General features: G+C 41.0%; 1 long non-coding RNA gene across 2 annotated transcripts in view; it reads right to left on the bottom strand.

The window, feature by feature from the left end:
• The window catches only part of LOC309368711, a 544,492-nt gene that overhangs the window by 379,167 nt on the left and 150,536 nt on the right, over window positions 1-14,789 (bottom strand). For both annotated transcript variants that reach the window (XR_014167882.1, XR_014167883.1), the window contains exon 3: window positions 148-234. This is a non-coding gene — a long non-coding RNA (uncharacterized lncRNA). The remainder of the gene's footprint in view (window positions 1-147; window positions 235-14,789) is intronic.

Below are 14,789 nucleotides of genomic sequence, written 5' to 3'. Positions count from 1 at the left end.
CTCAGAATGAATGTTGTCAACTCCTCCTTTAAAGTTCCTTTGACAGATAGCAATACATAGGTAGCCAAGTCATTGCTCAATTACATTAACTTCCATAAACTCAGGGGAGCTGTTGAGCAGAGAATTTAGAAGGAGTTCATTACTTACCAGGCACGCTTTAAGGGATATTGTTTATGCTGTACAAGCATTTGAGGTTTAGCTAGACAGATGAGTGGAACAGAACGCAGATGAAACCTAGAAAAGAAAATCAAGTGATACTCTTACAGAGTGCTTACCATCATCTTCTTTTTTTAAAAAAATAACCAGTGGGATTTAATAATAACCACCTTAGAATATTTCCACTGAAATGAGATTGTGCCACACATCTTTAATCCCAATTAAGGCATTTTTAACAACTACAGTGTTGCAGAGGAGCCTTGGGGATTCACTTGAACAAAAGGCTCCATTATTAAAAGGTCAATCTACCCATTATCAGAAACATAGGAAATGGCACTTTCAAAACACTTGAAATGTTTCCATTCCCATTCGTAAATTATTTTCTTAAACTACAAAAATCCCATCACAATTACAGTTACCCTATCTAGTCACAGAAGTCACACAAATTAGTCTGGCCATTCCTTTGAAATATTCTTCTCCACTTGCTTTACCTCAGAACTTTTACGATCTTCCAAAAAATGTTAATGGACAGTAGATGAGTGAACTGTTTCCAATCCAACCTGTTTGAGAGGTATAGTCCCCTTTCATGTAAATGGGCATTACAAACAGACTTTGGGATTTGCAAAGGCATTCTGTTGCAATATACCATATGTACTCTTAAACAAAATGAGATGAACTTGCATGTCTTACCCTTATGTATTTAGCAAAAAAATAATTATAGGTTGGGCTATTCTTTTTTGTTCATTTTTGCCAGGCCTCCTGGAGTCATCACACACAACCCCCCAAAATCAAGCTCTACTTGAAAGTATCTAAAACATTGGAAGAGTTTCAGCAGATAAAGACCTAGTTTTCACTGAGGAAGCAAGCCTGTGGCTGGGCTGTAGCACTTCAGCCTCACAGTATTAATTTCTCCTGCATTCATTAAAAAAAACCCCGCTTTAGAAAACTAGATGTCGAGATGATGAAGGATTCCAACCTCACTTTCTTCGTGGCATGCTAGGGTTTTTTTAGGGGGGTGAAGGGAGTGAGAGCTACAGCCCACACTCGGGTTTACCACCTCAGTGAAAAGTAGACCCAAATCAATCTATTTTATTGGCAAACGTCCCCATTGCCAGAAAGCTTACATATGCCAAATTGTGTGGTTGTGTCACAAACATGCTTGGATGTGCCAAACATTTTACTTCTGCCAATATCCGTTCCTGCAACCTGCTGCTGTTGCTTGAGCTAAAAATTCTGGAGAGTTTCAGAAAGATGGATTTCCTAAACAAGAGACTTTCTCACAAACATAGAGCCCTGACTCAACTCATTTCTGCCAGGACTGGCTGACAGTCTAATCCCATTACTTTCAAGGGAGCTGAATTTGTGACAGTCACTCAATAATAATAAAAAATAGAATCAGGGAGCAGAAAACAAGTAATAAAAAGCAGGAGTTGTTTTTTTTTACAGTGTGTGTGTGGAGTGTGCTTAAAGTGTAAGTGAATTTACATTGTGTGTAGCAAACGAATAACCTGAACAAGATGAAGGACTGGGTGTAATCGAAATGAGAGGGTAATGGACTGAGCTAGTCACTATTATATCCTGACTAATTTAACACTTGTGAGAAAGCATGTATTGATCAGTATCTAGATTTATGTTATGCTAGTCATGGTGGCGCTATGTGAAACAACACCTCCGTGCTCTAACCCAGAGAGTGCCTTGCTTTATAGGGGGTTGCCACCATCTGTATCAAAAAGCCATTCTGCATGTGGAGAACTCAGCGTTGTTGATAACCTTTACAGTAGCACTCTGCCTCCAAGAAGCAGTTGCAGTTCTGTTTTACTTTGCCAAGCATGTATCAAAGGATAATAGAATAAATGCTGATGTGAAGTATGGGGAATTTTCCTCATGGACCTCATAGACCTACAAAAAGTCTATTTTTCTCTAGACCAGGGGTCAGCAACCTAAGGCCCATGGGCCGGAAGCAGCCCACGGAGGTTGTTTGACTGGCCCACCAGCTGCCCCCAAACTGTGCCACCTGCTCACGTGTTGCACTAAACCGGCATAGCGTGGCATGGGGACTCACTTATGCGGTGCTGGAAATCACGTCTCCACATGCTCAGACACCCAAAATTGTATCTGCACAGGTGCCGAAAATCGCAGGTGCGCATGCGATCTGGCCCATAGAGGGATCTCCGCAGGACTGATCCGACCCAGGCAAGATAAACCTTGCCAACCCCTGCTCTAGACTTCACAGGAATACATCCCAGACGAGGATTTGCGTTCTTGGCTGTATTCCACAGTTTCTTAACTCAGTCACTGAAGCTTAATACATGGTTTTAATTATACACATAACATGCAGGTAGATGGAAGCACTAATTGTTTGAAATATTGCTAGAGATTTACGATGTGGCTGATTAGTTCAAATCCATCTGAATTTTTGAGCCTTGCACTTCCAAATCCTTATTGGTCTGTCAGACCAAATGTTTTACCAATCGTGACTGTTGCCTTACTTGTATGTTCTTTCTCTTCCTGTTAATGGCACAGTTTCTCCTATGTGTAGGCCCCAGAACATTTCTCTTATAACCAATCACTAACTGTTATTTCATTTCTCTCAGAAAAAGGTGCACTAGTTTCCTATATTCTGGTGTTCGCGTAGGAACTTTCATACAAGTCCTATTCATCAGCATTGCTTACTTGTAAGACATCTATGCAGTGCTTTTTTTCTTTTTCTTTAGGGGTACTCGCATTTTCCTACTCATATTGAAATACTGCCCCTTCAATGAGGACAAACCTGGATTCACAAAATGTTTAGGGGTATGCGTACCCCTGCTTTCCCCCAGAAAAAAGCACTGCATCTATGTACAGAGCAAGGAGTGAGACCATGCCCCTATACATGAGCAAATGTTCGCATGTTGGGCTAAAACAAAGCATTGTATCTTCTTTTATGTACTCTTTCATAATACTGCTTTTAACACTATTAAACGACAAAGCATAGATTCTATATACATATACATGCATACACGTGCTGTAATAGATTTTGAGATTGCTGAATGAGCTGCCAGCAGTGACTTAATAAAAGCACTCTAGTAATAAATTAGATTGCCCAGAGATTGTCAAGTGTGTGTGCATGTTATACATACAAGCCTCTTTTGTGCATCCTATGAGTACCATCACTTCTACCTGAATACAAAATCAGGGTTTCAGCTTCACATTTTTGCTTTGGTAGGATCTGAATCAGCTTCAATGTCATCTCTTCTTTGCTTTAGAACTGTTATTATTTTGCAATAAACAGAGCTTAAAAGGCACTTTCCCTGCAAAGGCAAGGATATTGTACCTTGTAATTTGTGACCTTGCATGCGTACCCAGTTTTCCTAGTTTTTAAGTTTCCGAAGACCAAACGCCTCTCACATAATTGTGTTTCAAGGACTTCATTCTGCCAGAGTTGTCAATAACCGAATCTGTCACTGTCAGGCATGCTAATTCCTATACAAGTCCAGCTATTGTTCTTTCCCACTGCCTCTGGGGACGCTGACTTGCTCATAGACAGCACATGCAGAGGTTCAACATGCAGAGTCATCCCCTACTGGTTCATTACTTAGCATCCCCTGCTGATTTGGCCATCCAACAGAGAGAATGATTTGATCCTGGCAAATAAATTTGTCAGGGGTGGACCAGTTCAAATATTATTCTGTTTGGAAGAAAAACATCTGTGTAATGATGCAGCTATCTGGGCCACCGATACTGAGAAAGCTGATCTAGCGGGGAGAGAGAAAAAGAGAGGGAGGGAGGGAGGGAGAAAGGACACTGGCACAAGCTTTTAAAATGGCACACTTATCTAAGCTGTTCTATGACCTGACTGCAGCATGGCATTAGGAATGCTATGCTAGTCCCAAGTCTTATAATACATATGGAGATTTTCATGTTAACAGTTGCAGCAATTACAGAATTTCAGCTCTGGGATATCTTTTGCAGCACTTCATGTGAATCCTGTTCAGGTCACTCACGGATTATTAACAGAATTAAGGTCCTGGATATTTGTGAAAACCTACACAGAATAATTTCCGATCCAAGCAGATCCCAGGGGAAAGAGTCGCGACACCAGGTTTGAGGGCTAAAAATGGTTGACAAATTCATTAACTTAAAAAAAGATTACTCACTAGTGCAGACAAAGAAGCCCCTCTAGAGTAGATTAAACTTTCTGAATTTCTGGTAGATCCAGAATATATATATATATTGCTGTTATGCATATTGTTGTACATTGCCTTGATTTTTTTACGAGTTGGCAGCATATTTATTTTTTATAAAAATAAATCAAATTATCGGGTGCTTTTAAAGTGTTTTTAAGGCTCTAATTTACTTATTTTGTTCCAGAATTGGATGCAGATTACAGGCATGGCCACCCCTTTTGAGAGCATGAAACCTGCCAAATTTTAGAGAGGTAGACATATGGGGTGGAAGACAGAAATCACATTCCTTTCCCTAGTTATTTCAAAAGGTGAAATGTGCTTCTAGGCAAGAAACCTGCCAAAAAGTTCAGACAAATAGATCCAGGGCCTATAGTGACAAGTGATTTTACCATTGTTCTAAAAACCTTGAAAAGTCACCAGTGGGGTTTTTTATTATTTCCCTTTTTTAAAGTACACTCCACAAAGAGAGATTGTGTGTAATACTTTTTAATTGTTAGGAACAATGATTGTGAAAGAAACTGTTCACCTCAATAGTCTGATGCCTCTTATAGCCAAAACTCAGAGAATGGCAACCCCCATGAAGAACTCTATTCAACATCTCTCCCTGAGATCACTGTCATTGGAGTGCCCTGTGAAAAGGCCCTATCACTAAAAACTAAACCTGCCCATCGAAAGGAAAGGTCCCACCCTCCTCTCTGCCCATTCGCCTCTAAGGCTCTGGGAGTTTCCCCAGTCAACTTGGTTTCATTTCTTGGAAAGGGGGGGGGGCTATGCATTTAATTATTTGGAAAACTGAGGCTAGGGCAACTTGGAAGCTTGTAGAGTCCCTGATCTGCCAACAGATGACGTGTTAATGGGACAATCTCACTCAGGAACATGAGATCATGACCTGTACCCTCATGCACAGACACAGAGTTGAGATACACTTCTAGTGTATATTTAGGCATACAACTCTAAACAATCCAGATATACAATACCATTCTAGCTTATTATGAGGACAACATCTACCTTTTTAAAAAATCTGGATGTTCGGTTCCCCACTCAGTGTCCTAATCACCATATTACTTTGAATTATGGTTTTTAAAAATATTTTTTTAAATGTATTTTATTTAATGGGTGGAAGCAGTTAAGTGATGCATATTATCTCCTATGGTGATGCAAGATTTTCAAAGCTGAAGATCTTGTAGTGCAACCAGACCACACATTTTGGTCACTTCTGTTGCCTTTATCTGAACATTTACCATTTGTTTCTCAAACTATGGCTACTACTTTATGGTTTTTTAAAAAACTGAAAAGTTACAGGTAGGAAAATATGCCCTTTGAGTGATCCACTCAAAGTGTAATAAGCGAAATAACTCTGTTCTAAAGGAAGCCATGCAGTCTATTGAAGAGATCTCTCCAGCCACCTTCCCTTATTTTACACATTTCTTTGGACTGTACATGTGCCAAGCGGCTGTTAGTGGTGGTGTTAGAAAGGGCCAAGAGAGCATGAAAACAAGGCAGCTAAATTGCTGCAGCTCACAATTCAGTTCTACAACTTTCCAAAAGGATGAAGTCTCTTAGGAGTTTGTCTGAAATTGGGATCTATATTTGTATATGGTGTGAGACCAATCTTTTAGGAAAGTGCGTACAGGCAGAAGCATTATCCTATTTCCGAGATATTGGGAGATGTCATAAAATGTGAAAACCCTGACTGAGACCAGCATTTAAGAGCACATTGCAAAGGCAGCCTTCATTTAAAGGCACACAATTTTACACTCTGGACTTATTCATGGATATTTTCATGTCTAGAACATTTTTAACAAGACCATCTATTTTTATTTTTACTTTAGGAACAGCCCTGAATTTTAGTTATGCATTTAAACATTTCTCATTTTGTATTTCATGACTGAATCCTAGAGATTAAGGGAGAGGGGAACCTTATCAACAATGCTGTGCTGCAGAATCCAGCAAGAAAAGCTTTGTGCTCGTTGCACTGAGAAATGGAAAGGGTCAGGAGTCTGGGATTTAGAAAAGGGAAGGGACAGGGAGCCCAGAGGGAACAACCCTGAAAGCAAGCAATGTGTTGGCAGAGGGGAGCCTGAAGGAAGCGTAGATGGTGATAACAGGGCAGCAGGACCCTGCCCCCCAACCTGCCCCCAACATAATCAGACACCTTTGGTTGCTGAAAGGAAAGTCACTTTTCACATGTTCAAGGGCACTTGATTTTCATTGGTTGGCATATATAAACAGCAGTTCCACATGGGCTCCTTACCATCAGCTGGTACCAGAGCTGGCCTAGGAAAGGGAACATTGGAGCTAGAAGCTAGCAGACCTCCAAGTGTCCCTATTTTCCTTGTGCCCTCAATGCCCATCAGCCCCAGTCTGTGTGGCCAATCAGGTGACTGGGGTTGTAATCCAAAACATCTAGAGCAGCAGTTCCCAACTGGTGATCTGTGGACTCCAGGGGATCTGTGGTACCATTCACTCAACAAAAACAACCATAGGGATATCATTTTTTCAAAAGTAGGAATTCCATGGCTTGGCTTTTGGAAAACAGGGGGCCTGCAGTACTTAGCTAATTGGGAACCACTGATCTAGAGGGTGGAAGGCTGGTGGAAAGCCTGAAAGAGAAATTCTGGCTAATACAGTTTCTACTTTCACTTCAGCATTGTGATCTGGCAACACCCAGGGACCAGTGAAGGATGAAAAGCAATATTAACTTGAACAAAACAGCCAATTCTTGAGTCGAGAAATCTGATGCCTTTATTTAATCAAGCATCATGGGGAAGAACAGCATGGCATCTAAGAAGAAAACCTAGATGTCTTAGACTCCAGTGCTGAACATATCAATAAGAATTACTTCAAAGTAAATATCATGCATATACTTTAATGAAGAAGGCCAGGTAGATATAAAAGAGGAAGTGCCTTTTCTCTTCTCATTAAGAATAAAGGGAAACATCATAAATAATCACCAGCACTATTCTGTTTGAGGGGAATTCCTTCCGAAAGTTATATATTTCATTACCTTTTCATAAAGGTCTTAGGAAGCAAGCCACCCACATATGGAATAGCATTGAGTTTACTAGATTTGTCGGATACAAATACTATGAACAGCTAATACAAAAATAAAAATGATAAAGCAATATTGGTAAGGAAATCCTTGATGCTAAGGTTTAATGTGCCACTAAACAAAGGTTTGGTATTGGGCATACTGCTCACCACATGGCAAGAGATGATGGACCATTATCACTGCAGGATCCTATGCTGATATTATAGGCAAATGTACAAAATATATAGGACTGACATATTGGGTCAGGTAACACCATGGCACAATTTCAGCACAGTTTGCTGCGTGCAAACATGTATCTGGTGCAGGGCTCTAAAGTTAGTAGGTGAGAGGCTCATTTCCTTCTTCCATCCTGTCCTTTCCTGTTCTTTTTTACTATATCATTTATATTTATTAGAATTATTTGCTCTTTGACTTCAAAAGCTACGTTTCTATGAGTTTTATTTCATAGGTCTATTGCTAAGGTCAAACTAAGGTAATCTAAAGAGCTTGATTTCTCTGCTTTATTCCTGGTACTCTATAGAAATGAGACGTCACTCTTGCACAATGGACTATTGACTAAATGGTGTGTGAGGAAAGAGTGCCACTTACTGGTTCATCAATAATGTCACTTTGTTTCAGCAGGAAGAAGTCTAAATCAACGGGGACCATCCCTTCTGCCTTTTATTGAATAACTACTACGGTAATTACAGCAACTGTCCCCCAAATGCTGACTTCAAGTACTTCCTAAAGTTGCCAATATCTAAACATTTGCCTTTATCACGCAAAAGGATCCATGCAACCTTTAATGAGCCAATGACTGGGTAAGCACACCATCCCTTAAGCACAACTCCATTCTTGTCGCAGTGCGAAGAGCTTATCAGTTTGCCTTCTAAGGGTAATGAGCCATGTTCAGAATATATGTTTTATGCATGTAGAGGTAGGACAGCTGAACAGATTGTCTTGGGTTGGATAATGCTAACTGTATTTCACTGATCTACCATTTTGTTTAATTGTTATAGCTGCCCTGAGATCCTTTCTAAGGATTCTCTCATTGCGAGAGGTGAGGTTACAGGGAACCAGGCAGAGGGGCTTTTCGGTCATTGCACCTGCCCTGTGGAATGCCCTCCCTGCAGATGTCAAACAGATCAAAAGTTATGTGATTTTTAAAAGACACCTGAAGGCAGCCTTCTTCAGGGAAGTTTTTGAATGTGTGGTGTTCTATTGTGCTTTTAACTCTTTTTGTTGGGAGCTACCCAGAGTAGATGGGTGGCATGAAAAAAAATTGTTGTTGTTGTTGTTAAATAAATAGTGTTTAGCAGTACACACAGGGTTGGCCTCAGACATTTTGGCACCTGAGGTGAACCAGGTGCCAAACACACACACACACACACAGGAAGAAGGGGTGAGTGAAGATCTACATCTGGCATATTCCTTGGAGGCTGGATCTACAGTGGTACCTTGGGTTACAGACGCTTCAGGTTACAGACTCTGCTAACCCAGAAATAGTACATCGGGTTAAGAACTTTGCTTCAGGATGAGAACAGAAATTGTCCTCCGGTGGTGCAGCGGCAGCAGGAGACCCCATTAGCTAAAGTGGTACCTCAGGTTAAGAACAGTTTCAGGTTAAGAACTTACCTCTGGAACGAATTAAGTACTTAACCCGAGGTACCACTGTACTGCTCCTGTGGAGTCTGCTATCTGAGGCAGTTGCCTCACCTTGCCTCATGGATATGCTGGTCCTGAATACACATTTCTAATATTTCGAATGATGCAAGTGGACACACTACACTGTACTTGAGTTATGTTTTAGTGGTGCAGAGTTTTGTGGATTATATTCTTAGACAGTACACTCAGGCACGATTCACCTAAAGAGCCCTGCCAACACAAGCCCTGCACAAGGACTTAGATCACATAATGGGTCTGTTCCCTCTCCCCGACCCCATGCACCCTGAAATTGGCTCAGGGGGATGAGGAGGACACCCAGAACAGTAAAAAAGGTAAAGAACAGTACATGGGAAAGGAGGGGGTGGTCTTCCCTCTGGCAAACTGAAACGTTTGCACAGATGAAGTGACTGGAAAAGCATGATTTTGAACTCCACACTCAGTAGTAAAATCATAGCATCATAGAGTTGGAAGTGACCCCAAAGCTCATCTAATTCAACCCACTGCAATGCAAAAATCATAGTTAATATTTGCATGAATTTCACTATATGAGCTACAATTCGGGGAAACTGTTGATTTTTTCAGTCAACGTACGGAAAAATCCATACAATGGCAGTTGTACTAAAGAGCTAACTAGAATCCAGCTAGGACTCCTTCATTACTGTGTGCCACAAGAGGCTTGGCTGCTGGATGTTATTTGGGGGAAACTGACAAATGATGAATCCATTGGCTAGAGGGCACACAAGCAGTGAAATTCAACATTCCCAAGCAGAACATTCTGTCAGCCCTGGGGATGGTGGCGAATTTCCTGCAAGCAGACTGAGCATCAAACTGGCTTACAGTCTGCTTGTCCGCTCTCTTTGCAAAGCGGTCTTGCTCGCAGCAACTTTCTGTAGACATCCTTGATACCATTTTGGTTTTTTTTCAAGTATGACAACATTAATTCTGCTATGATTTAGTCAGCTACCATCACCATCAGTGTTTGAGCTTGGCTGTCTGCTAACTGGGTACTGCTGAAATGTGTATTCACTTTAATTTCTGTCCCATTGATTTAGCCATTAACCACCATTAACATTCATTGTTCTATTGTTAACCTTTCTCTTGCTTTTTGCCCATTGTGTGACTTAAGTCAAATGCACGCAGAAAGCACAGTCATTGTCTTTATGTCTTAATGTGAATTTAGTATATTTACCATTAATGAATAGGGGAAAGTTAAGTTGCATAGGGATATATCATAAATAATTAGAATTCCACCTAACCCTCATAGTGTATAACATCGTAGGTCACATAAAAATATGTAAGGTTCAGTTTCATTTATAACTAAAGATGTTTCATAAGTTCAAAACCAGAAGGAACCAGTATTATTCAAATATAACTGTTGTTGTAAGGATTAAGGAGATAATTGTGTGAGATGCTTTGAAAACTCTAAAGTGATCTTTAATGCTAAATATTATCATATAATATTGGAAGAAACATGGTTTTTAAATAAAAAAAACACCTATAGAAGATAGAAAACTTACTCTATCTTTAAAATAAAATAAAAATAAATCATTGATTCAGATATGCTGCAATTATGGGTTGTTTACTTTCTATCATACTACAGTTTGAATATGTGAGGGGGAAGTTAACAAGAGGGATTTTCATTAAGGAATTGAGTCAAGTGTTTTAATTGCTAGCAAATATTTGTCATATCAAAGGATACCGGTAAAAATCAATATGGAAGAAATTATTAAGGAGTCAGAGTGCGCTTTTGAAAATGCTGGAGGACCTAATTGCATACTGATGTCCCTTATGTAGGCTCAGCAAATATTTGTAACATCACGAAAGCATGAAACATTGTATTCTTTATTGGACAGAAAACACAATTTATTGAGCCACTCTATCCACTACGGGTGAAGCTTACCCAAAACATTCAAATATTTATCTTTCTGTATACCTATACTCCTGTGACTCTAACAGAAAGCAGTTGTTTGAAATATATTAATCCTTTTTCTCCTTCTAGCTTTTAAATTGTGCCTAATAATCAGCAGCAGAGTAGCTTCCAAAGGAGAGGCAAAACTTATGCATCGTAATAGTGACCTCCAGTGGTAGTAGCCAGGAAATGACAGATATCATCCTGGAAAATTGTCAGAGTCAGAAACATCAGTTGTCTGTCTAAATATAGAGTACTTTTTTAAAAAAAATATAGAGTACTTTTTTAAAAAAAAAACAGTGAATTTTTCAATGTGTTGAACCTCATTATATTGACAATGGTAGCTAAGTTTTAGCCTGTTTAACATTATCAGTTTCAATTAAAAAAGAAAAGCTCCATTTGGGATTCCTAGTACAATTTTACTAATCAATAAGCATTTAACAGTGTTCTACCTGGAATGTCAGTGAGTGCAATCCTACTAATGAACAAACATGCTACAGTGCAGTCCACTCAGAAATAAATTGAGTTCAGTAGGGTTTACTGTGGGTGGAGGATTTCAGCCATATATATAATATGCTGCATTATTTAGTTCTATGAAGTATTTATATATCCCATTTAGGCATTATTTCCTCAGTTTAAATCTGATGGGAATGTGCTTGCACAGCTCTGGAGCATGATGTCAACATGATTTATCAGCTCTAATGTACAGAACTTTCAAGGCGTGGGGAATCTGATCTAATGGCCAAGGTGAGGGTGGTTCTGTTTTTCTCGGGGGGGGGGGGCTGATTCCTACTTCAAGCATTGAATTAGCTTGAGTTCCATGCAGTCAGTGCCTTTTGGGATTCTGAACAAAGGACTTTGAGAAAGTGTAGCTGTCAGGAAGGTGATGGGTGGAAGGTGAAAGACCTTGTGTGAGAGGATCTCCCAGGGTGGGAGAAGAAAGGAAAGCTCCCAAGCGAGAGCTGAGAGGGCCTACCCACTTTTATTTGAGACAAGGGTCTTTTTTCTTTCCTTCTTTCTTTTGCTTTCTTTTTGTTTTTATTTAAACTGTTTTTATTGTATCGTATGCTAAATAGTTTCAATAACAAAAAAATAAGGGAAAGTATAGATATTTGAGCCTTGTGTCACAATTAAACCTAAAACCAATCAGCCTGAAGCAAAATCAGCTGCCTTCTCTGCACACAGGTACTGTCATGTGGTGAAAGCCCAAGGCCCAGACTTGCAATCCTCCACACACTGAGTGCTCTATGTCGGCAGTGAGGAGCCTGCCATTGAAGAGTTCAGGGATCTAAATCATGCAGGGAGCCGAAACGAGTAGAACTGGCATACCCACAGAGCAACACAGCTCCCCAACATGTAGAGGGCTTTGGGATCAGTAATGGTGACCGGGGGAAGAAGAGGGCTCTTCATTCCATCACACAATGGTTATTCCATGAGAGGAGGAGGGCATCCTTTCTTTAGCTCCATTTTTCTGTTTAATTCCAGAAAAATGAACATTTCTTAACATCCATATAACACTTTGGGGTGCTTCAGAAACAATACTTCCACTAATGGCACCACATCTCTAGATAGGAAGTTCCATAACCTGGGTGCCATGACTAAGAGCCCCCCCCCCATCTTGCATCACCATGCTATGGGTAATACCTGTTGGCAGGGACCCCAAGCAAGGCCTTGCCTGCTGATCTCAAAGCTTGAGTCAGCAGTTCTTGGGAGACTGGCGCCATGAAGCACTTGGATACATAGCCATTCACTATGCCGATACCTGGAACTAAAAAGTAAAAAAAGTAAAAGACGCCTGGACGGTTAAGTCCAGCCAAAAGCGACTATGGGGTTGCGGTGCTCATTTCGCTTTCAGGCTGAGGAAGCCAGTGTTTGTCCACAGACAGCTTTCCGGGTCATGTGGCCAGCAGGACTAAACCACTTCTGGTGCAATAGAATACCGTGATGGAAGCCAGAGCGCACAGAAACTCTGTTTAGCTTCCTGCCACAGTGGTACCTATTTATCTACTTGCACTGGCATGCTTTGGAACTGCTAGGTTGGCAGGAGCTGAGACAAAGCAATGGAATCTTACTCCATTGCAGGGATTCAAACCACCAACCTTCAAATTGGCGAGCCCAAGAGGCTCAGTTGTTGCTCACAGGCAACCAGAGCACTCATTTAAAGATTGGTATTATCTTGTTACCCAATTTAACTTGGCAGTGGCAGGTAAGCATTTTTTCAAATTGATTGTTCTTTTCCTGCATATGGCTAAGGTTACAATACTAAACACAGCCCACCAGCAATGTCTATGTGGTCCCTGTACATTTACTGGGACTTGCACTGAAGTTGGTATACCAACTTAATGTCTAGACTTAATGTAGAAGAGGGGTAGCTGATCTGAGGCCCCCTGGATGTTGCTAGACTGCACATTGCTTCTATTTCCCTTGATGTGGCTACAAAATTGGTCCTTGAAGTCAATGGGAAGGGAAATGTAGCGATTGTGCCCCCCCCCTCACCTCCCATCCCAGCTGCAGTGAGTCAACAGTGCTGTGAATTGACCTCACACCTCTACACAAGATTGGATTGCTCTGCCATGAATGGGCTCCCATATAAACTGGCCTGAATATTCAGTTCATAGACAGAGCTAGGAAGAAGGACGTGGCCGATTTCTGTAGCCATTCCCACACACTGGAGCTCTGTGCTTAAGCAGATTCTTTTTGGCTGCTTCTTGTTGGTGTTTTGCCAAAGCATTAAGACTTTCCTAGTTAGGAAAGCTTTTGACCTTTAGAGACGACATTTTACTGCTTGCTTTGTCATAGCTGATTTGCGACCCTTCTGGGTTTTATGATGTTTTGAAACTGCTTCTGTTTTGAAACTGCTGCCTTGCTATTGTTGCGTTTATTGTAATCATTTATTACTTGTTAGCTGCCTTGAACTTAGAGATGGATGGGATCAGCTGATTTCTGTTCCATCTCCATTCTGTATGCTTTCAGTAATGAACCTGCTGATTTTAAATAAATAAATTGCACACGTTCCCTTCTAAAATACACATTTTATATACATTTCCCCTGCAAAATATGCATTTTGCATGCGTCGGGTGGCGCTGTGGGTTAAACCACAGAGCCTAAGACTTGCCGATCAGAAGGTCGGCATTTCAAATCCCTGTGACGGGGTGAGCTCCCGTTGCTCGGTCCCTTCTCCTGCCAACCTAGTGGTTCAAAAGCACGTCAAAGTACAAGTAGATAAATAGGTACCACTCCGGCGGGAAGGTAAACGGCATTTCCGTGCGCTGCTCTGGTTCACCAGAAGCAGCTTAGTCATGCTGGCCACATGACCCGGAAGCTGTATGCTGGCTCCCTCGGCCAATAAAGCGAGATGAGCGCCACAACCCCAGAGTCGGTCACGACTGGACCTAATGGTCAGGGGTCCCTTTACCTTTACCTTTACAAAATTCAGAGAGACACGCAGTCTACACTTTTTGTCAATGTATAAGTCTCAGAACTGCCAATTAGGTCAGTTCACTTTAAAACAGACAACACAATTCTTCTCCATCCCTACTTGAACTCCACAAGGAAAGGCAGGGAATACTTTAAATAAATAAAACAGACTGAGAGTTTTACTCTAAAGCAAGCCTGTGTTTTAAGGCAAAAGGAGGAATGGAGAGCTAAATCGTTAGGCCAAATGATGACAACTGAAAGCTTGGGTTGGGGCAACACGACAGGTCACCTGGTGATAGGTAACCTGTGACCTTCAGGTGCTATTAGACTACATCTCCTATCACCCTTCACCATAGCCATACTAGCCGGGGCTAGTGTCCAACAACATCTAGAGCGCCACAGGTTAGCCACCCTTGCTGTATACTATCCCTTAAGACTGGAGGTA

This window comes from Podarcis melisellensis (genome assembly GCF_964234715.1).
Source record: "Podarcis melisellensis genome assembly, chromosome: 4".
Taxonomy (NCBI): Eukaryota; Metazoa; Chordata; class Lepidosauria; order Squamata; family Lacertidae; genus Podarcis; species Podarcis melisellensis.
Note: the sequence above shows the minus strand (reverse complement) of the source record. Positions and strands in the feature narration are given on the sequence as shown.